Here is a 21,708-nt window from a genome sequence, read left to right on the forward strand (position 1 = left end):
CCTGGGGGGTAGGGGTGATCGGGAGGGGGCAATCGGGTTGTTCGCAGGGTGTGGGGGGATGCTTCCCAGAGACCCGTAGCGTCTCTCATTAGCTCTCATCGGGTCTCCCTGTATGGCTTGCGGGTATGTTCGTTCCAAGCCATTAGCTCAGGGGGGCTTGTCGTCGGAGGGGAGAAACATATGTCTAGTGAGTTCTGTCCATGCTTCCAAGGCTCTGCTGGACTCATCGGTTGATCTGGCCACGCTTTCTTCCCAGGCCTTGGTCTCAGCCAGGAGCCATCGTTCCGTTTCTCCATGCCATGCTTTATATTGTGGTCCGGCTGTTTTTTTCCAGGACATGGCTATGGTTTGTTTGGTTAATATGCACGTTATGTCCATAAGTCTGACTATGTGCTTTATCTTGGCTCATCTGGGGTAGGTTCCTAGCAAGCACTCCTCCGGTGTCCATTTGTATTTGGTCATACCTGCTTTCTCACATGTCTGTTTCACCTTTTCCCAAATTGTCTTCGTTTTGGGGCATTCCCACATCATGTGGATTAGGTCTGCTTCCTCCTTATTGCACCAGGTGCAGTTTGACTGCATTTGCTTGCTAAATTTGGCTATCCATTTCGGGGTTAGGTAGGTTCGGTGCAGCACATTCATCTGTATTTGTCTGAACCGGTGGTTTCTCGACACCTCCTTGGGGAATGTAAGCGCCCTGTTCCACTCCCCCTCTGTCATTTCCCTGTCTATATCTATTTCCCATTTTCTTTTCATGTCCATGCTTCGGGGGTTAGGTGTATCGCTCAGTTGCCTATATATTTGGGATATTGGTCTGCAGCCCTCCCCCATGTTGTATAGCAGCGTTAATAGTGGGTCAGTGTCCGGTTCTTCAGGCCATGTTTCCCATTTGCTTCGTGTCATGGCGCGGATCTTCTGGTACCAGAGGAACTGTCCCGGGTGTATGCCTTCTCTGTCCTGCAGCGTGACAAATTCCTTGAAGGTACCTTCCTCGTATAAATCTCCCCAAGTGTAGACCCCTTCCCTTTCCCATGATCTGATTTGTTTCAGGTCAGTGGCCGCTGTGTATAGGTCTGCAATCAGTGGGATCTCTGGTGAGTAGGCCCTCTGCGCATGAGCGAGTGTCCTCGCTCTGCGCCAGACGTCCCTCCCCAAAGTGACTATGTGAGGTGTTTCTCCGAGCAACTTCGATGGTGCCCAGACCAGTTCTTTCAGTTGGTGAGGGAGGCTCATAGTCTGTAGTAGGGGGTTTTCATCGGTAGGTTCGTCTGAGAGCCATTTAGTTATAAAGCTGAGTTGGGCTGCTAGGTAATATTTTTCTAAGTTAGGGAGCTGAATGCCGCCCCTGGCATATGGCAGGGTTAGTGTCGACAGTGCTATTTTGTGCCTATTTTCTCCCCATATGAACTCCTTTATTAGCGACTCCAGTAGTCGGATGAAGGGTTTTTTGATATAATAGTGTACATTTTGGAGCCCATACAGGAATCGCGGTAAAACAATCATCTTAACTATGGAGGCTCTTCCCATCATCGACAGGGGGAGTCGCGACCAGAAGTTCATGGACCTGCATAGGGTCGGAAGTGCTGCCTTTGTGTTGTGTTCATGCATCAGTGTGGGGGTGTGCATTATCTGGATTCTTAGGTATCTGAATTTGGTGGTTTGCCATTTTATCCCTACCTTCGGAAGTGCCTCCGTCTCTACGTGTTTTAGGGCCGCCAGGGGGAACATGCAGGACTTTGACTTATTGAATTGGATCCCAGATACTCTGGAGTAGTTGTCCAGGACTTCCAGCATGATGGGTACGGTGAGGTGTGGGTCTCTAACATATATAAGGACATCATCCGCATAAAGCGAAATGATGTGGTCTACCCCTCCTAGTCTTATGCCAGCATCAAAAAACTGCTTCCTAAAATAGATCGCTATGGGTTCCAGCCCCAATATGTACAGCATTGGGTATAGTGGACAGCCCTGCCTGGTCCCTCTTTGTATGTCCCAGGCTTCTGATATGTGTTTCCCGGACTTCACTCTAGCTCTTGGTCCGGTGTACAATATCTGAACCCATCTAATGAACCCGGGTCCGAAGCTGAATTCTCTAAGTACTGCCACCAGCCACTCCCAATAGATGGAGTCGAACGCTTTTATGGCATCTAGGGACATTAGTGCATATAAGCTCCTGTCTTCATTAGTTTGGGCCATGATGTGTTGTAGTCTGCGCAGGTTTATTGATGTGTTTCGGCCCGGTATAAAGCCGCACTGGTCGCTGTGTATTATGTCCCCTATTATTCTGGACATTCGCTTGGCTAGTATTGTTGTTAAAATTTTCGCATCATAATTTTGCATTGCTAGCGGGCGGTAGGAATCGCACAGATCTGCCGGTTTGCCTGGTTTAAGGACCGGGACCACCAGTGTTTCCCTCATGCTTTCGGGCAGCACTCCCCTCTCATATGCCTCTTGGTACACCTCATGTAACAGAGGTGTGAGGGAGGGTTCATATGCTTTGTAGAACTCAGAGGGCAGGCCGTCAGTGCCAGGCGCCTTGCACGTTGCCAGGGACCGGATGGCTTCTGTTATATCGTCAAGCGTGATTTCAGCATCTAATATCAGAGCTTGTTCGGGTGGTATCTTATGGAGTCCTATCTCATCGAGGGTGTCTGTAATCTGTTCTGGAGGGGCCTGTTCCTCATGTGAGTAGAGTTGTGTGTAGAAGCGTTTAAAGGTGTCGTTTATGTTCTGCTGCGTGTGATGTGTGTTCCCTTCCTCATCTCGCAGCGTGGTGGTGGGGTGTCTAGGGTGTTCCCTTCTGCATAGCCAGGCCAACAGCCTGCCCGGTCTGTCCGCCTCTGTGTGTGCCCTGTTCGTTTTGGCCGCGTGGTCGAGCTTTTCCAGCCTATTCCACGCTGAATCATTTTAGCCCCTGAGTTTCTGAAGTTCCGTTTCCCTGTTCTGGTCACCTATGGGGGCTGCCTCTAACCTTTCTATCTTCTTTTCCAGCTGGTCTAATTATTTCCTGAGCTATTTCCTGATTCCCCCGGCCTTTGCAATGATTTCCCCCCTCATCACCCTTTTCAGGGCGTCCCATACCGTGCTGCTGTGTTCCACACTTCCCGCATTGTTTTCTATGTAGCTATCTATGGAGTCTTGTAGCTCCTCTCTAAAGTCTGGGGGCCTCATTACGACCCTGGCGGAGGACCATGGTGCAATTTGCACCATGGTCCATGGCGCTAAGCTGCCAACTCCGCCAAGGTGGTTGGCGGACTTACCGCCCCATGCCGACCTTGGCGGGGCGGTAAGTCCCCAATCCCCATTTTACCCTTCCCCATTCCCATTCTTGCCCCATAGGGTATAATGGGAGTGGGGAAGGCGTTAATTACGCCACCGTAAATTACGGTGGCGTAATTAACAACAAGTCCCGTAGCGCCATGGATTTCTCCGCCTGCAAAAAGCAGGCGTAAAAATCATCCATGGCGCTACGGGAACTCGTAGTCTGGCGGAGAGGTACGCCATGCACTACGCCGGCGTAAAACCCTCTCCGCCAGGGTCCTAATGAGGGCCTGGGTCTTTGAGTGCTTCCGCTGGCATTTTCCACATGGGGATCGGGGGTCTGGGGCCTTTGTGGTTTCATGTCACCAAGAGTGGGGAGTGGTCAGATATGGTTCTTCCTAAATACTGCGCTCCTTCCACCTGGGGTAGGTGTTCTCTGCCTATGAGGATGTGGTCCAATCTCGTGTATAGTTTGTGCGGGGATGAGTAGTATGAGTATCCTCTCTGTGTTGGGTGTGTTTCAAGCCACACATCTGCCAGGTCCAGCCTATCTATAATTGCAGTCAGGGCCATTGTCGCTGCTGATGGACCCTTCGGATGGGGGATGGATCTGTCTATTGCCGGATCGCATACACAGTTGAGGTCACCCCCCCAGAGGAGCAGACTATCTCTGTATTGCACGATTTCGGGGTATAGTGAGTCCAGGTGGGCCGGTATATTGCTGTTGGGAAAGTAGGAGTTCATTATGCATATTTCTGTCTGCTCTATGTGCCCCCATAGTATCACGAATCTACCCTCCGGGTCAACCTCTGATTTTCTCAGGCGGAAAGGGAGCTGTGGGTGTATCCAGGTGTACACTCCCCTGGCATATTTAGAGTATGCAGTGCCGAAACCCTGCCCCCCCCCCCAGTGTGTTTGGAGTTTGGCCAGTGAGTCAGTCGTGCAGTGGGTCTCCTGTAGTAACGCTATCATCACCCCTTTTCTATGCAGGTAGGTCTTAATTCTGTTTCTGCAAATGTATGTCCCCAAACCTCGCACATTCCATGTCAATATTTTAATTGCTGTTGTGGTCATGGTGGTTCAAAGTGGGCATAGTGTCCGTTCTGTTCCTCTCTTTTTGGTGTCCGTGTGCATGGTACTAGCGTTAATAGCCCCTTCCCTGTGTGGGACAAGATGCAAGTTTCCTCCTCCCTCAGTTCAGTCCCTCTCCCCCTTCTTTTCATACTTGGAGACTTACCAACAGTAGTAACTTCCATTCTTTTGAATGGGAACAGCAAACGTGTAACTTTGAACTGCCCCCAGCAGTTGCTTCCAACTTGCAACGCTCGGGGGGTCCCGAGCCTTCCAGGCCACTCCTGGCCTTCCGGATCAGGATGCGTGTAGGTAGATTGCCTACACAGTTTCCGTGGGGGTGGGTCGTTTTTCCGTGCTCGTGTAATCCTTCGAGCTCCCGTCCGATTCGGCAATCAACTTAGTAGTGTTCCGCTGAGATCTCATTGTCTGCTTTGGTGGCCTTGCATGGGGGGGCCTCACCTTTCTTATTATAACGGTGGGTGGGTTGTCATCCCATATCCGATTTTGGTAGATCATCTTTGCCGTCGGCCAGGTTGTTATGTTCCAGCCATAGATTTGCTGCAGCTGGAGTCTCTAGGAATGTCGTTCTTCCTTTGTAGAGGACCTTGAGGCGTGACGGGTAGAGCAACATATACTTTAGGTTGTGTTTCCGTAATTGCGCTTTTATTGGGATGAAGGAGTTCCTTGCTCGTTGCACAGTGGGTGTGTAGTCTGGATATATGACTATCGTTGAGTCTTTCCGTTTGATTTCTCCTCCTTCTCTTGAATATCGTAATATGGTTTCACGGTCGCGGAAATTCAGAATTTTAGCTATAATTGGTCGTGGGTGTGAGCCTGGCGGTGGGCGTTTTTGAAGGGATCTGTGGGCTCTTTCCACTGAGAACCCCTGGGAGAGCTTCCCTGGGCCTATCTCCTGCAGCAGCAGCGTCTCGACGAAGTCGGTCGGGTCTGGGCCCTCCATGTCCTCGGGAATCCCTAGTATGCGAATATTATTTCGGCGGGCTCGGCCCTCGGCATCTTCGGAGCGCGCCTCCAGCCTTGCCACCTTCTGCTCAAGTTCCTGGACTTTCGTTTTCAATTCTTGGGTGTCCTCAGCAGTGTCTTGTAATGTATTTTCCGCTGCCGTGACCCTCTCAGTGAGGTTGCGGGCATCCTGACGCATGAGCTGTATGTCCGATTTCACCTCCTCTATCTTCCCCTCCACCGATGTGCGGAGGGCAGATATTGCATGTTTGAGGTCTTCTTCCTTCTGGGAGGGTTCCCCCGAGGTTTCCTGGTCCTGTTGTGGTTGTCTCTGGGGTTTGGCCGTCGTGAATGAGTCCATTGTGACCAGTTTCAGTTTGCTCTTGGGGGGTGACATCTCCCTCCCAGGGTCCCTCCTATGTCCTGTTCCAGATCTTGACCCGCAGGTTGTGTGGCCCTGGCTTACTGCCTTCAGGTAGTGCTGTGGTTCCGGTGCTACTCGATGGGACCCCTGGGCGGGGCTCCGTGTCCAGCCAGTGTCTAGCAGCCCCAATAGTTATATGGGCCTTCTCGCCTCACTGTCCTGCTTGTCGATTTGTGGCTCAGGCTGGTCCTCCTGCTTGCTTTGGCCTGGTCCTGGCTTCGTTAGGGCTTGTTCCGGTGGGGAGTATCCCTGTGGCAGTTTCATCAGGCAGTGGTGATTGCCCCGTATCAGTCTTGCTGCTGCCTTTGTCCCGGGGGGGTATTATCCTGCCAGTTGGGCCCAGTATGTGGTTGAGGGTGCCCCTGGCTTCCGATAGTTGGCGGACCTCAGCCGCTTTCAGTGCAGTCTCCCTGGGGGTACGTTGATCGCTCTTGTGCCCCCCAGCGGCCTGGGTGATGCGGTTGCCGTGCTGCCAGACGGGCTGTAGTTATTGATGTGGGCCCCCCGCGTAATCCAACCGTTCGGGGGCCCAGATTAGGTTGGCCTTCCTCTCGCTCCCGGGTATCGGGAGGTCATACAGGGCGAGGTCGGGTGCCCCCACAAGGGGTGTCTTTGGGGGGTCTTCGCCCCGTGCGCTGCGTTGTGCTGGGGCCCGTCGCCTCCCGCTGTGTGCACTGTGGCTCCCCTCTGTTGTGGTCCTGCCCGGCCTCACCTGCGTTTGAGTGGGTCAGCGTCGCAGGCACGGCTCCGTGTCCCCTGCTTCACCGTCCCGTCGGGTGAGTCTTCGTCAGGCCACACCCGCGCACTGGTTCTTCCTCGATGCGCCGCGGCCGCAGCAGTCCTCAGCCCCGGTTCTCCTCTCTTGGTCTTCTTCTCGCGTGGGCCAGGATGCGGTCGACGGAGTAGTCGGCAGGCTCATCAGTAGCAGCGTCCTCAGCTGCTGCGGTCTGCGGAGTGGCCCGGTGTCGAGGCCGTTTTAGTTCTGCTTCGTGGCGGGCGCCGCCATCTTGCGAATCGGAGGGGCTTGACTTCTGGCTTCCCGTTTTCGGGCTTCTGGTCTCCGATTCAGCCCAAGGTCGCTGTCGAGTGTCAGCAGTCGGTTCCCCTGCGCTGTTACTCCTTTGTCTCGTGTTGCAGACTAAATCTCAGCAACATTTATCCATTTAAGGAAGGATCACGGACGGAGCTCTATGGAAGCCTGTCCTCACAGCATGCGTGCTGGCCACGCCCCCCCCTCGGTTTCCACTACTAATCTATTGAAAGTTGCAATGTAAGATAAAAGATCCTGGTTACCTTGACGTAGGCATGAAAGTTCGTTATCCAAAGCCTGTCCTCGGGAATGTCGGGCGAATAGTCTTTCCATGCTTGTTCGAAAACCCTGGAAATCTCGAAGAATCGGAACATCCTGGTTAACTAGTGGAATGGACCAATCCGCCGCACTGCCGCTGAAATATGACAGTACAAAGGCTACCTTGGCCTGATCGTTTGGGAAAGCTCCAGGTCTACATAAAAAGTGCAAGCGGCATTGATTCATGAATGTTGCAAACCCTTTTGGGTCTCCGGCAAAGCGTTCAGGCGGAGCCAAAGGAACGGCTCCAGGTAAATTTATCTGCACCGGGTTACTCGATGGAGCTTGCCCCAAGTCCTGGTAGAGGTGTTTGTCCAGCCTGGCTCTGTAATAGTTGTCTGGCCAACTCATCAGTTCGTTCTTTTGACACTATCAGTTCCCTCCTGAGGGCATTGGTTTCTTGGCGGGCGGAATGCACTTTGGCCCTTAATTCCCCTAATAATTGGGCCAACTGATCAGTTTCCGAGGTCTCCATGACGCCCAGGTGGGTATTTGTGGGTAGGCTTCGCGTTCTGTTACGCTCACCTGGTTCCCACGGGGGCATCGACCGGAACTGGGCTGGTGTTGTTTCCACCAGCGTGACATGTAGCGCCGAGATGACTGACTGGACTGGCCCGCACAGCCTAGTTTGTCTGGCTCGCAGGAATATTCTTCTGCAAAGGAGAAGAGGAATTAACCACCCGCGGAATTGAGTGTCAACCCACCTTCCCCACTCCCGTTGTCTTCCCACAGATCACTCTTGATGTCCCCTCCTTAGTCTCACCTGATGGTTTGGAAGGATGAGCTCTCCATCCTGCGTCGACCGCAGGGGCGCGTTGATGACCAGTTACTTCACTGGCGTAGAGGAATTGGTGAGTTCCAGTATTGACTCTAAAGTCCAATTGTTCATAAGAGTTCAAATGTCTGATCTTCACTCTGTCCGATTCCTTGCAGGTTGCCGATTAATCCACTCGAAGATTTCCAAATGGTAATTGGTAAGATTCAGGTAAGTCTATTGTGGTTTTCCCCTTAGAGGCCGGGGTACGGCGATGAAGCAGAGTTGACTGTGCTGACCCGAGATGAGGTGAGACCCCCGTGGTAAATCAGGTAAGTTTTGTGGGGGGTCACTTGTATTGTCTTTGCTTTCTCCCCTTAGGGGCCGGGGTACGGCGATGAAGCAGAGTTGACTGCGCCGACCCGAGATGAGGTGAGTACCCCCCGTGGTAAATCAGGTAAGTCCTTGGGGGTAGCTTGTATAGCCTTAGAGAGTCCCCTTGCTCACCTTGCTGTCTTTGTCTCCTTAGGTGTCGGAGGGCGGCTGCGAGATGGAGAGAGCGTGATGGAATGCTGAAGTACCGCCAAGCAGGTGAGTTCAGCGCGGCGCCGTAGGAATGCGAAGCGATGCTTCAAAGACTTCTGTCTTTCAGCTCCGTGGCGAAATGGATCAGGATTCAGGTAAGGATTAAAGTTAAAACTCCTGTTCTAACCTTTATCCTTCTTTTCTTCTTGTTTCAGGAGTCCCAGGACTGAAGCGGGCGTGGCTGAAGACTGGAGCTGCTGAAAACACAGTGAGCGTTACGCTGCAGCAAGCAGAATAACGCAAAGCACGTGTGGCTGTCCGGGCGTGGTTTAAATAGCCTTAGAAGAAGGTCCAGGTAAGTATTCTTCCACAGCCCCACCCAAGTAACAAAATAGTCCCTTCAGTAAAATAGTCCCTCCTAAGCCTCATTTGGCTTGAGTCTTCATGCAGCATGGTCTGCCTCAGGTGAGTATGCAGCATGGTCTGCTTCAGGTAAGTTATCAATAATGAGCCTGGCGCCCATGGCGCCAGGACTGACTTTATCTTTATGAGCCTGGCGCCATAGGCGCCAGGACTGCACCCAAACAGCCCCTAACTGGGGCTTTTGGGCATGCTCCAAGTGGCATGATGCCTGCTTCCGGGGCTGCTGGGCCTGGTCTGGTCTTCCGGGGGCAGGCATCATGACAAAACTTCTCCCCCCACTTTTGGGCAGGGCGGGGAAATGGGTACATGCATTCGAAAAGAACACAGCAGGAGTCCCATTAGCAATAGGTGATGTGAAAAGTTTGTTGGCGTCAGCTGTTGGTGATCAAGCAGACGCAGCGTGGGTGAAGCCGGGGTTCCCGGGAGTGACAATGAGTTGTGACTGCCATGTGGATCGCCATTCAATAACGTTAGAGCACAGGTATGGGATGCATTGCGAAGAACATTTCCAGACATTCCAGATTTACACTTAGTGATGCAGTGCACGATGGGAGAGGAGGAGGAGCCTACACAATTCATCTTCGGGTGCAAGACCTGTGGAGAAGTGAAACAGGTACGGCGTGGGATCAATCCAACGCCTTGTTCTATTTCATAATTAAAAAAGGACTCCTGAAGGAGGTACATAAGGCCTTGGATAAAATAGCTGGGATAGAAGCCAAGGGCTGGCCAAAGATTCAATGCATAATTGTACACCATTGTAGGAGGATCAAAGAAAGAGAAAGGGAGATAGTGCAGAAAAGGTTGGCAGACGAAGCGAAATTAGTACAAAATAAGTTAGTGAAGGTTGCAGCGCTGAATGCAGCAACATCAACCGATAGGAGCAGTGAAGGGGATGGCGGAGCCGGAAATGCACCAGCCAGGATAGCCACAAAATGGGCTACAGGAGGACAAGAACAGTGGGACGGAGGAGAACAATACGGAGGGTCTCAATGGCAAGGGAGACCAACAAGAGGACGAGGTAGGTACAGGGGGCACGAGGGGGATTTGGAGGAATGGGAAACAGAGGATTTGGTGGGCCTTGGATGAGAGGAGGACCGCAAAGGTCATGTTGGAATTGTGGAAGGTAGGGGCTACTATTCAAGAGGATGTAGAATGCGACTATGGGGTACTTCCAAGGACAGCCCCCTATGGGAAATGAACAGCAGTATGGACATCCACACCAGGGTAGTCCCTACGGGTTAACTATGGGAGGGGGTGGACAAAATGAGCAATATCACAATGAACCCCAGATAACACAAAGACAGCCTCCCCAGCAGCAGCAGCCACAACAGAGGGGGGTACAACAACCCATGGCAAGACAAAATACTGTGGGGAATGCGAACAATAACATTTTTGCGACATCTGCTAATGGTGCACCTGCACCTTTTCGCGGCGCAGCAGTGGTAGGAGATAATGTTTTCTCAGTGCCAGGAACTGAGACCTACGCCGATTAGGACAGCCTACAGAGAGCGCTTGCATGTCCAGTCCTATCCACTAACCTACGTGCAGGAGAGGAACCACTAGGGGGAGCAGAGATAGGCAATAAGCAGTTTATCTTCATGGTAGACTCAGGAGTAGAAAAATCATGTCTCATGGAAGGGCGGTTTATGCTCGAGGGAAGAAATTTGGAAACACAGGGGTTCTCTGGGGCTATTTTAAAAGTTCCTTACACAAAAGACCTTGACATTACGGTGGGGGGAAAAACAGTACGCACACCCTTACTGTACCACGAAGACGCGCCAATAAATTTGCTAGGAAGGGACCTTCTGAGCAAATTCAACATGACGGTCTCCTTTACTGAACGAGGGATAGTATGCTCAACTCCAGGAGTGTGCCATGTACGAGCAATGTTGATGACTAGCACCATGACAAACGAAGTTGCAGTAAGAGGGGTGCCCATTGACATGGACATGTTCATTCATGGTATCAGAGTGTTAGCTTGAGTAGTGCCGGAGATAACAAGAAAAGAATGGAAGATACCCTCATATTTCATCTTCCGTCCAATTGTAAATACAGACATTGTGCCAGGAACCATTTTGTTCATTGATTTAGAAGGGGTTCAGGTCTCAAGCAAACGTATCGCGGTGATAGGGCTGGACACGCATGGATGCGAGTGGTGAACAGTACTATGCATAGATCCAAACATAATGTTGCGCGATTTAACTGATGAAGAATTGTTCACTGACAGCGAGAGTGATGGGGAGATAATGATGGAAATAAGCATACCATGCGACATCCTGATCTATCACAGGGAAACACACAATCCTCTCATGGCTTGTGTCAGCGTGCCACCCACAATATTCGAGGAAGACATGGAAAGGGTCCTACCAGAGATTTGGACAACAAGTCCCCATGATGTAGGGTTATTGCACGAAGTAACACAATAAAAATAAAGGTGAAGCCAGGTGCCATACCCCCAAGAGTAAAACAGTACCCACTATCAAAGGAAGCAGAGGAAGGAATTAGAGAGACAATAAACACACTACTAAAAACAGGGATAATAGTGCGGTCCAAGTCTCCATGTAATACAGTGATTTTTCCAATGAAAAAAGCAAAGGGTGGGGCGTGGAGAATAATACAAGATTTACACCCACTCAATGACGTCATCCAGAAAAAATTCCCATTAGTGCCTAATCTGGCATCAATATTGTGTAGCATACCCATAGAAGCAACATGTTTTACAGTAGTGGATCTGAAGAATGCTTTCTTTTCAATCCCACTTGACACGAGCTCTCAGTACCTCACAGCGTTCACGCTAGGGGGAAACAGATACGAACACTGCAAGTTACCGCAGGGGTATTGTGAAAGCCCCAGCATTTTTAATAGGATTTTAGATGAAGATCTTGGAAACATTGATGTAGAGAGCACAATAATACAGTACGTAGATGATTTTCTCATCTGCAGCAAAAGTGAAGAGCAGTGTAGAGCAGATTCTGTAACATTGTTGAATTTGTTAGCCACAAAAGGATATAAATTAGTCAAAGGAAAATTGCAATACTGCGTAGCAGACGTACTATACCTAAGGCAACTAATCTCCAAAGATGGCAAAAGGATACTTCCTGACAGTGCAGCTGCCATACGCCATATGATAATACAAAAAACAGTAAAAGACATGGAAAAGTTTCTTGGCATCTATAATTACTGCCGTGCATGGATTCTTGATTATGGGGCATACACACGCCCACTGCTGCAAGCACTAAAAGAGTCCCAAAAGCATAATACACCAATAAAATGGACAGATGAGATGATGATGCAGTACTTCAAGTTGCAAGACCTGATTGCAAACGAACCAGTTCTTGCGAACCCAGATTATGACAGGGAATTTTATCTATTTTCACACTGCAATGGCACACTAATGACTGCAGTACTGATACAGAAAACATCACTAGGCCACAAGCCACTGGCCTATTACAGAGGAACGCTGGACGCAGTGATGCAAGGCCACTTTGCATGTGAACAAGCCCTCGCTGCAGCGGCCTTCGCCATTGAAAAAAGCGCCACTATCGTGATGGGATGCTCAGTGACACTGTACGCAGAGCACTCACTCTTTGCCATTCTAGAACGGTCCAAATCAACCTTCACAACACAAAGGGCGACAGCCTACGAAGTAATAATGTCCAGCCCAAATGTCCATGTGGTCAGATGTAAAACAGTAAACCCAGCCACATTCATTACTGAACCTTGCACTATGGAACACAGGCGGGAACATGATTGTGCTACATACGAGGGAGAAGAAGATGATATTCCCAAAGCAAGTGAGAATGCCTTACAGGAAGGAGAAATATACTTCATAGACGGGTCAGCATCCATAGATACTGTAACAGGGGAAAAACACGTGGGGATGGCAGTGGATACAGTCCTTCCTGGCCAATAGAACCATGAGAGTCTTCTCTCCTGTGGCAGCAGCAGACCCCATCCCTATCATTTGCAGTGTCCCACAAGGCTCATGTGTTTCACCGACCCTATACAATGGGCCTCATTCCGAGGTTCGCGTTAAATTTCTGACTTTACCGGCATGGCGGAAATACCGTATCCGCGTTGGTAGCAGGGCGTAATTAGCACCATATTCCGACCTCGCGGGCACAAGCTTCCCGCCATGCCGGTAAACCCCCTAGCGCCATACCGGTAAAGGGTGCGTCAAACCCCTTACCGACAACAACCGAGACGTAACTAACACCATCGCCCTCCACGTAGTGCATAAATAGCGGTGCCCGTAATTAATGATGACCGTAAATTACGGGCACCGGTAAAAACCATAGACAGAAATTACGTCATCGAACAGGAATGGGAAGCATCATGGCGGCCATCTTTAAAATCACAATCCATTGCAATCCTCTCCATACAGGACTCGTGGGCATATTGTGATAGGCAAAATAGACTCCAGAGACCAGCATCATGCCAAAAGCATTGAAAAAGGGTGCTGCGCGCATCAGGAAGGAGAAATTCTCCCAGGATGAGCTCCAGGTACTCGTCGATACTCTGCATGAACATGCTGAGATTGTTTTCAGCAGCGACATGCGCAGGCCCACCATCCTCAGGAAGAAGGAGATATGGGAGCTGGTCTCGCAGAGGGTGAGCGCTGTCGGAAACACCCCCCGCAGCACGACGCATTGCTGCAAACGCTGGGATGACCTCCGTCTGAGGGTGCGGGCCATCCTCTCAGCAAACCGCAATCTGGCCCTAGAGACAGGAGGAGGCCCAGCCTCACCCATAAAAATGATGCCCTGGGAGGAAACATGTGCGGAGATGATGGGCACAGAAGCCATCGAAGGTGTCGGCGATATGGATTGCGGTGATCATTCATCAGCTGACGCAGGTGAGTGCCATGAGTGTAAACAGTACCTGCATCCCTAATGCAAGTCATCGCCAAGGGCTGGTCAAGCAGTCACATCATGTTTGGGTAAACCCCCCCCCCCTCCAATGATGCCGTAACAACTGGGACCCAGGATGATGTCAGGTGCAAGGCTGACACCCATATTGGGCATGCCACACAAAAAGCTGGTCAATGTCAGTCACCACAGTACTCCGCCAACATGAGTGACCCTGCCGACAGTATGCTTTTCCCATCCAAGCAAAGATCACAGTCCCACTCAGCACCCAAATGTCACCAAAACGCTGCTATCCCATCGTAATACCATTGTCTGGAAGTAATTCTGACCCCCAGATCATTGCTCATGCCGTCTCTCTCTTGCCCCCCACAGGTACCGGTCATGAAAGTGAGGACCAGGAAGGCCCCCGGACAAGTACCTCCCGGGGCACAGGCAGGGGACAGCGCACACCTGCAAGCAGGAAGAAGGCACATGCCATACCACCTGCCCCAGCAACCCACATGGAGGGTACACAACCCCCATCCGCGGCCCTGGACATGCCTGCAGTTCTGCGGGACACATGCCCCACGCTGCACCATGAGGAATCAAGTGCGTCAGGGGAGAATGCTGCCATGTGCATCCTCGATGTGCCAGGCAGCACATCACCAAACACCATTGACAACGTGGAGGAGCCCAATGACTATGTACAGAGCCCAGACACTCCCTTGTACAGCCAGGTTGCCCATAGCGACCCTGGGTCGAGTGACGGCCCAGGGCTCACAGGCGAAGGGGATACACCTGTCTGTCATGAGCCACTTCCCCTGCAGGAAGTCCTGAAAGTCCTGCAGGCACAACAACACGAAGCCTGCCGACCACATCGCCCACATCGGCTGCAGAAACAGTGCGCTGCCAGCACCTCACGGGCATGGTGGAGGAGTTTCTCCGGGACAACCGGGAATCAGGGTTGGTGCTTCATAATGACCTTCAGGCTCTGGGCGAGATCATCACTACCAGCACAAACCGCATCTGTGAGATGCTTGGCAGGATTGCTGATGCCCTGGAGGCAGCACCCGCCAGACCACAGCCCCAGCAGGAGGTGCCACCCTCCCAGAGCTCCTCCACGCAGACCAGCCTGGTCCGTAGGTCACTGTGCACGATGCGCCGGAATGGAAGGGATGCCCCAGGCTCTGGCAGTGCCCACTGACCGTCCAGCCACACACATGTGGCCAATGCTGCACTGATGGGAACATTGTGGGGTTGTTGTGGGGGGAGAGTGAGGGGGTTGAGGGTGTGTGTGGGAGTTGGGGGGGAGGGTGAGGGGGGTGAGGGTGTGTGTGGGAGTTGGGGGGGGTGAGGGGGTTGAGGGTGTGTGTGGGAGTTGGGGGGGAGGGGGTTGAGGGTGTGTGTGGGAGTTGGGGGGGAGGGGGAGGGGGTGAGGGTGAAGGATCTGTTGTACACGTTTGGACATCATCATACAATACAGTTTGGTCTATTCTACAATACAGAGTGGACATTCATTATTGTGCATGTGTCTTTTAATGTCTCACAGTGCATGTAGTACATGTATCCCCACACCCAGTGCCCAATGCCCTGTCATCCTCACCCCCTCAGCTGACTTGTGATTCAGAAATATTGCTCGATCAATGCTTGTCGCACGGAACGTCCCTCCCGTGCATCGGCACTGTGTTGCTGTTCTGCCATTCCTTCCTCCACCTCCTCCTCCTCCTCATCTGGTGGTAGCAGTCCCACGTTAGGGGGCAGTGGCACGTTCCGACGGATGCACATGTTGTGCAGCATTACACATGCCATGGTGATCTTGGACATCTTCTCGTGGCTGTAGATGAGGGCCCTACCTGACCGGCTGAGGCAACGGAATCGTGCCTTCAGAAGGCCAAAGGCCTGCTCTATGACCACCCGTGTACGGGTATGAGATCTATTATAGTCCTCCTCGTGCCTGTTTTGGGGGTTGCGGACCGGGGTCATGAGCCACAGTTTCAAAGGGTAGCCAGCATCACCTGCATGAGAGTGGAATGAAGGTAAGTGTTAGTACATTCATGGTGGAGAACTGTGCTAGTCTTACATTGCAGCGGGTGATGACTGGCCATGCACACATGTCCCTGGATACAGTCAACCCATTACTGGTCCGGCCATGTGTGCTGGCCAATGGAATGATGGAGGGGGTAGCTTCTCCCTGATGGTCATGGTGTGCACTCATGTCTTGTTGCATGTGCATCGTTTATGCATGCAGCAGTGTTGGACTGCATTAATTGATGACTTGCGTAAGACCTGCTGTAAGGGTGTGTTGGTAGTAGTTGGTAGCATACCTTTCATACAGCACTGATCCCTATCATGGTGATTGGCAGCTATCCTATGGAGGTGCCAAACCAGTCACACGCAGTAGGATCCCTGTTAGACTAACCTCTATGCACTCCCATGGATGACTGTCCTTTGTGTTGAAATGCAGGAGTCAGCGACATGGTGCTATTGCACTGCATGGTGCACGATGACCTTACGGTGTGTAAGGTCCACCGATGTGTGGTGCATGTGTCGTGGTCTTTGGCCAGGGTAACTGTTTGTCAGGTACCATTAGGTGTTGGCTCGTATTCACAACTGTGTGGTTAGGTGGTAACGTGGCGTGCCACTTGTCATGGGGCACAGTGTTCTGTGAGGTGCACAACGTACAATGGCGTTGACATTCCCTCCCGGGTGGAGTATGCATCCCCCCCCACTTTCCCTCCCGGGTGGAGTATGCATCCCCCCCCCCCCACTTTCCCTCCCGGGTGGAGTATGCATCTCCCCCACCCCCTTTCACAGTGGGGTATGCTGACAACCTACTCAGAGCCCCAATGCACTGCCATGGCCCATTACGGTTATTCACCAAGCAGCCAGGTACGTTGTCCGGCATGTCGGTCCATGTAGCGTGGTAGTGTTGAGTTACGCAGGACCAAGGAGTCATGAGTTGATCCGGGGTACCGAGCATTGCATTGTGTGATGGCTTTACTGGCATTACACACCATCTGGACGTTGATGGAGTGGTATTGCTTGCGGTTGCGATACGGCACCTCCATGTCAAAAGGAACCACCAATTCTACGTGGGTGCAGTCGAGGGCACCTATGAAATTTGGCATGCCTGCAAGTGCATGGAAGGCAGCTTTGGTATCATATATCTCCTGTGGAGTCCGGGGGAGGCATATGCAGTCCCTTCTGTGCTTGAGGAGGGCATCCAGCACTTGGTTGAGTATCCGGGAAAATATTGGCTGTGAAATGCCATGCATGTGCCCCACTGTATGCTGGTAGGTGCCTGTGGCAAGGAAGTGGAGCACTGACACTACCTTTAGTAGAGGGGGGGGTGGCAGTGCTGATTTCTATGAGGTTCACTATGTCGGTATGTATCAGGGCCACTATGGTGGTTATGGTGTCCCAGTCAAGCCGGTACAGGGTGTGGATCTGCTCTGGTGTGAGGTTGAAGGGGGTGGCTCTGATGCGGGGAATTGGGGGCTGCCGGCGTGGTAATGGTGGCTGCACAGGTAGGGCATGCTGGCCCTGTCTCACCCTCCTTCTCCTCCTGTGTATCCTCTGTGGTGGGGGCTGTGGTTGCTGTGGTTGCTGTTGTTGCTGTTGTCGTAGTTGCTGCCTTGCAAGCAGGGCCTCCAGCTCCAGGAATGCTGCTACAATTGGTATCATCTTGGTGTGGGAGGGGGTGTGGTGTGTGGGTGTGCTCCTTTTGTGCTGTGCCAGACTCTATTGCCTCCACCTGTGCTGATTGGGTGCACCTGTTCCTCTTCCAAACACTGATCAGGGTTGTTAACACCTTCCCCGCGATGCCGGTATTAACGCCATGGCTGTAAGGTACTTTGCGCCCTTGTGGAGGTCGTTATTTCCGTGTTCGCTTTGCTTGGAATCGGAGATGGTTTACGCCTTCCCGTTATTTCCGCGATGGTGTGTCGGGCGCGCGACACTGGTCCGCTATTTACGCCATCGTAGTTTACGGTGACGTAAATAACGGTGTGGCGGGTCAGAATGGCTCGTAGCGGTAAAGGAAGTCATTATTCCTTTACCGGCCTCGTTTTTCCCTTAACGCCAGACTCGGAATGACCCCCAATATCTTTACAAAGCCCCTCTTTGATAAACTGGACCGTCTGGGTGTCACCTACACAAACTACGCGGATGACACCCAGATACTCCTCACCATCTCGGGCAATTACAATACTGATGTAGCCAGGATCAATGAAATCTTCTCTGTCATTCAGGCATGGATGGCCACACATCGCCTCTGATTGAATGACGAGAAGACTGAACTGCTCATTGTTGGCTCACCGAACAACCTACAAAAACTAAGTCCCAACTACTCCAACATCATAATTGATGGCAATACAATCCCGGTCACCAAAAACGTGAAAACACTTGGCTTCTATCTCGATGCCAATATTAACCTCATTAATCAAGTCAACTCGACCGCTTCAGGGACTGCCTATACAGGAAAACTAATTAGAGCCTGTAGACCATTTCTTTCCTCTAACAGTTGCCTCACGCTAGCCAGAGCTCTTATGCAATCTAAGTTAGACTACTGCAATAGCCTCTACTTAGGTGCCAACCAAGCGATAATTAGTAAACTCCAAGTCCTTCAAAATAATGCGCTACGGGCAGCGCTAAATATTCCCAGGCGTGAGCACCTCTCTGCCACTAGAACTACATACAAATGGCTCACCATCCAACATAAAATCGATCTAAAAACCCTCTGCCTTACTTACAAAGCTCTCAATCATCTAGCCCCCCCTAGCTTACTAACAAATTCACCATGAAATCTTCCATCAGAACCACGAGATCTTCCAATACCTTATGTCTTACAGTACCTAGATTTACCTCTAAAAGAGCCGGAGGCTCGAGCTTCACTGTCCTCGCCTCCCAACTCTGCAACACCCTGCCTCTGAATATTAAGTCTTCCAAATCCTTCCAGTCGTTCAGGAAACTTGGCATTGGGTGGCTTCTGACAAAAAGTCAACCCTTAAATTAGACCTAGCTATAAACTGTACATATTGCACATGTCTCATTTTGTCATTATTGGTTGCTATCACCTCTATTGTCTGTATATTCTGTATATATCTGCTGCTCTACTATTACTGCTTATTACCATGTACTGTGCCTTGTAACTTGTACTAAGCAGCCTTATACTCCCAGGTCTGGAGCGCTATAGAAATAAAATAAACAAACAAACAAACAAGAATGGAAGAAGAGAATTATGAAATAATCGTCCAAAAACGCCTCCCGTCTCATTACTCCGCACAAGCGGCGGAATTGGTGGCGTTAATTGAGGCGCTGCATACAACAAAAGGATTCACAGTAACAATATATTCAGATTCGGCATATGCCACAACAACAGTATATTGTAACGCTCACCTGGTATTCACGGGGACGTCACTCAGCCTTTTCTTACCTCTTACGACCTCGAACCCTTCCCTGGATGTTGTTCGACTGGAGACTAGGCCTTGTTTTCTTGGATAGTGTCCTCCTTTCAGCGTAGGGGCGCGTTGATTGATGCAGGCTCGTTGCTGCCTAGTTACTTCACTGGCAAGAGTCCGACAGGTAAGTACAATGAGTCTTTTGAACAGTTCTCTAACTTCGTTCCTTTCCTTCCTTAGATGATGGCTGGCGTCCGGGGATGGCGGCGTGCTGCTGAGATGAGTAGCGCTGAAGGTGAGTGAGAACGAAAAGCGCGATGCACCCCTTTCGTATTTGCATTGAACTGAGTTCTTTTTCTGTGTCTTTTAGGTGCTGCGACATTTTCAGCGTGGATGCCAGTTATGAAGAACAAATGCGGTGGGTAAGCGCGGTATGCGGCGCCTCTAGATGTTTCCACACTAACCTGGAGTGTCTTTTCCCTCTTGCAGATGGATGAGAAGTTCCGGAGACAGAGTTCCCCCAGAGCAGCTGGGATTCAGGTAAGCGTTTGAAGCTCGTACAGTATTTAAAAATAAGTGAAGATTTGCAGAATGCTTACTAATGCCTTTTTTCTTAGGAAGCGGCGTGCCGGGATGGGAATGACACCGCCGAAGATGCCCGCAGAACAGAAGGAGCGATGAATGATGGGCAGAAGTGCCGCAAGGTAAGGCTGTTCCTAACAGTGTTCTTGTTCTTGCACGAGCTGAGCGCAGAAGAAAGATACAGGCCTACTGGAGACCGATCCGAACACGGTGAGTGTCACGCTGCAGGTGCAGAAAACGCAAAGCATGTTTCTCAGCCTGGGTGTGGCTTAAATAGTCTCTGGGTATCCCAGGTGCCTCTGGGCTGAACCACACCCAAAAGACTAGACCGCACATGCAGTTCTGGGAACCGAAATACGTGGGGCCATCCATCTTGTCCCCATCAATGCACTACAAGTCCAATCCCCAATGTTATCCTATGGGAGTGAGTGAGTCTGGTGCCACAAGCGCCAAGTCGGACTCCAAGTGGGTCTTTGGAGGGATGGAGAGGCCCTTGACGGCCATGTAGGTAATCATGGCCTGGCTCTAGCCTGACATCTTGGAGGGCTGGGGACATGAGGGGCAGGAATCATGACAGCACTCCCCCCCAAGGCCCCTCTCAAGGTGGCTCTTCTGTCTGGTCCTGGTTTGGTTGGGTGGTTTTGATGAAATCGTCTAAGCAAGCGAGGTGCATGGATGTACTCAAAAGGCTCCCGTGTCCTGTCTTGTGGACCATACCCCTTCCAGTCTACTAAGTAGTATAATTTGGATCTGACGTACTTTGAATCTAGGATGTCCTTGACTTCGAATTCTGGCTCCCCGGCGACTACTACTGGCTGCAGTGGTGCTGCTACCCGGGTCCCAGGTTGAACAGGTTTAAGGAGAGACACATGGAACACAGGATGAATCTGCATGTTTGACGGCAAAGCTAGTCTGACCGCCACAGGATTTATCACGAAGGTAACGGTGAATGGACCCAGGTATCTTGGACAGAAAGTTCGGGCCCCTTTAATGGACACGTGTTTAGACGCCAGCCAGACTTTGTCTCCCACTTGGTAGTTGGGGGCCTTTGCTCGGTGTTGATCAGCAAACTTCTTTTGGCAATTCTTAGCTTGAAGTAGGTGTTCAGCTGCCCTTTTAAAGGTTTGAGAAATGGTCGTGTGAAATGGTTGTAATAGCCCAGCCGGTTTCTGCTTGGATGACTTGTTTTGAGCACACACTCCACAAGATAGGATGAATTGGATAATGTCTTTACGCCACATGGGCCACCAATAATTTCGTTTTACCATGGCTAGGGTTTTAGCGATTCCGGGGTGGCCCTCGATCAAGGAATCATGATAACCGGACATGACTTGTTCTCGTAGTTCTTGGTTTGGTAAGAATAAACGATTCCTGAAGTAGGGCAAATGATGTTTTATCATGTAATGTTCTCTTTGTGCACTCCATGCTTGTAATTGCTCTGGACTCATCAGGTTTTGGATTTCTTCATGTAATTCTTTCTGAGTTATGGTTGCTGTGATTCCTAGGAGCTTGTCACTCGGGGTGATTGCTATTGGGTCAGGCGTCTGATACCCTTGCTCTTCCACCCCCATACGGGAAAGGGCATCGGCCTTCCCGTTTTTCACACCTGGTCGAAATGTAATCACGTAGTCATATTCAGCAAAAAAAAGAGCCCAACGTAGTTGTCGTGAGGATTGGGCCTTTGCCGTTTTTAGGTACTGGAGGTTCCGGTGGTCAGTTATTAGGGTGATTGTGTGTCTGGCGCCCAAGAGGTAGTGCCGCCATGCCTTAAAGGCTGACTTAAAGGCCAGGAGTTCTTTGTCTGTAGCGTAATTGAGTTCAGGGGGTATGAATTTTTACGTGACCAGAAGGCAACAGGGTGTAACTGGCCCGTTTCGGGGTCCTTTTGTGAGAGGACGGCTCCCATAGCCATGCTTGAGGCGTCCGTTTCCACCAGGTATGGGAGATCATGGCGAGGGTGGCCTAAGATTGGGGCAGATGTGAATCTTGCTTTGAAAGCCTCCTCGGCTTCTGTTGTGCACTGGAACTTTTTGTTGCTTTTCCTTAGTAATGACATGATGGGATGCATGATTTGCGAAAATCCTGGGATGAACCAGCGGTAGAAGTTT

Source organism: Ambystoma mexicanum, chromosome 10, assembly GCF_040938575.1.
Source record: "Ambystoma mexicanum isolate Mex_15411 chromosome 10, UKY_AmexF1_1, whole genome shotgun sequence".
Classification (NCBI taxonomy): Eukaryota; Metazoa; Chordata; class Amphibia; order Caudata; family Ambystomatidae; genus Ambystoma; species Ambystoma mexicanum.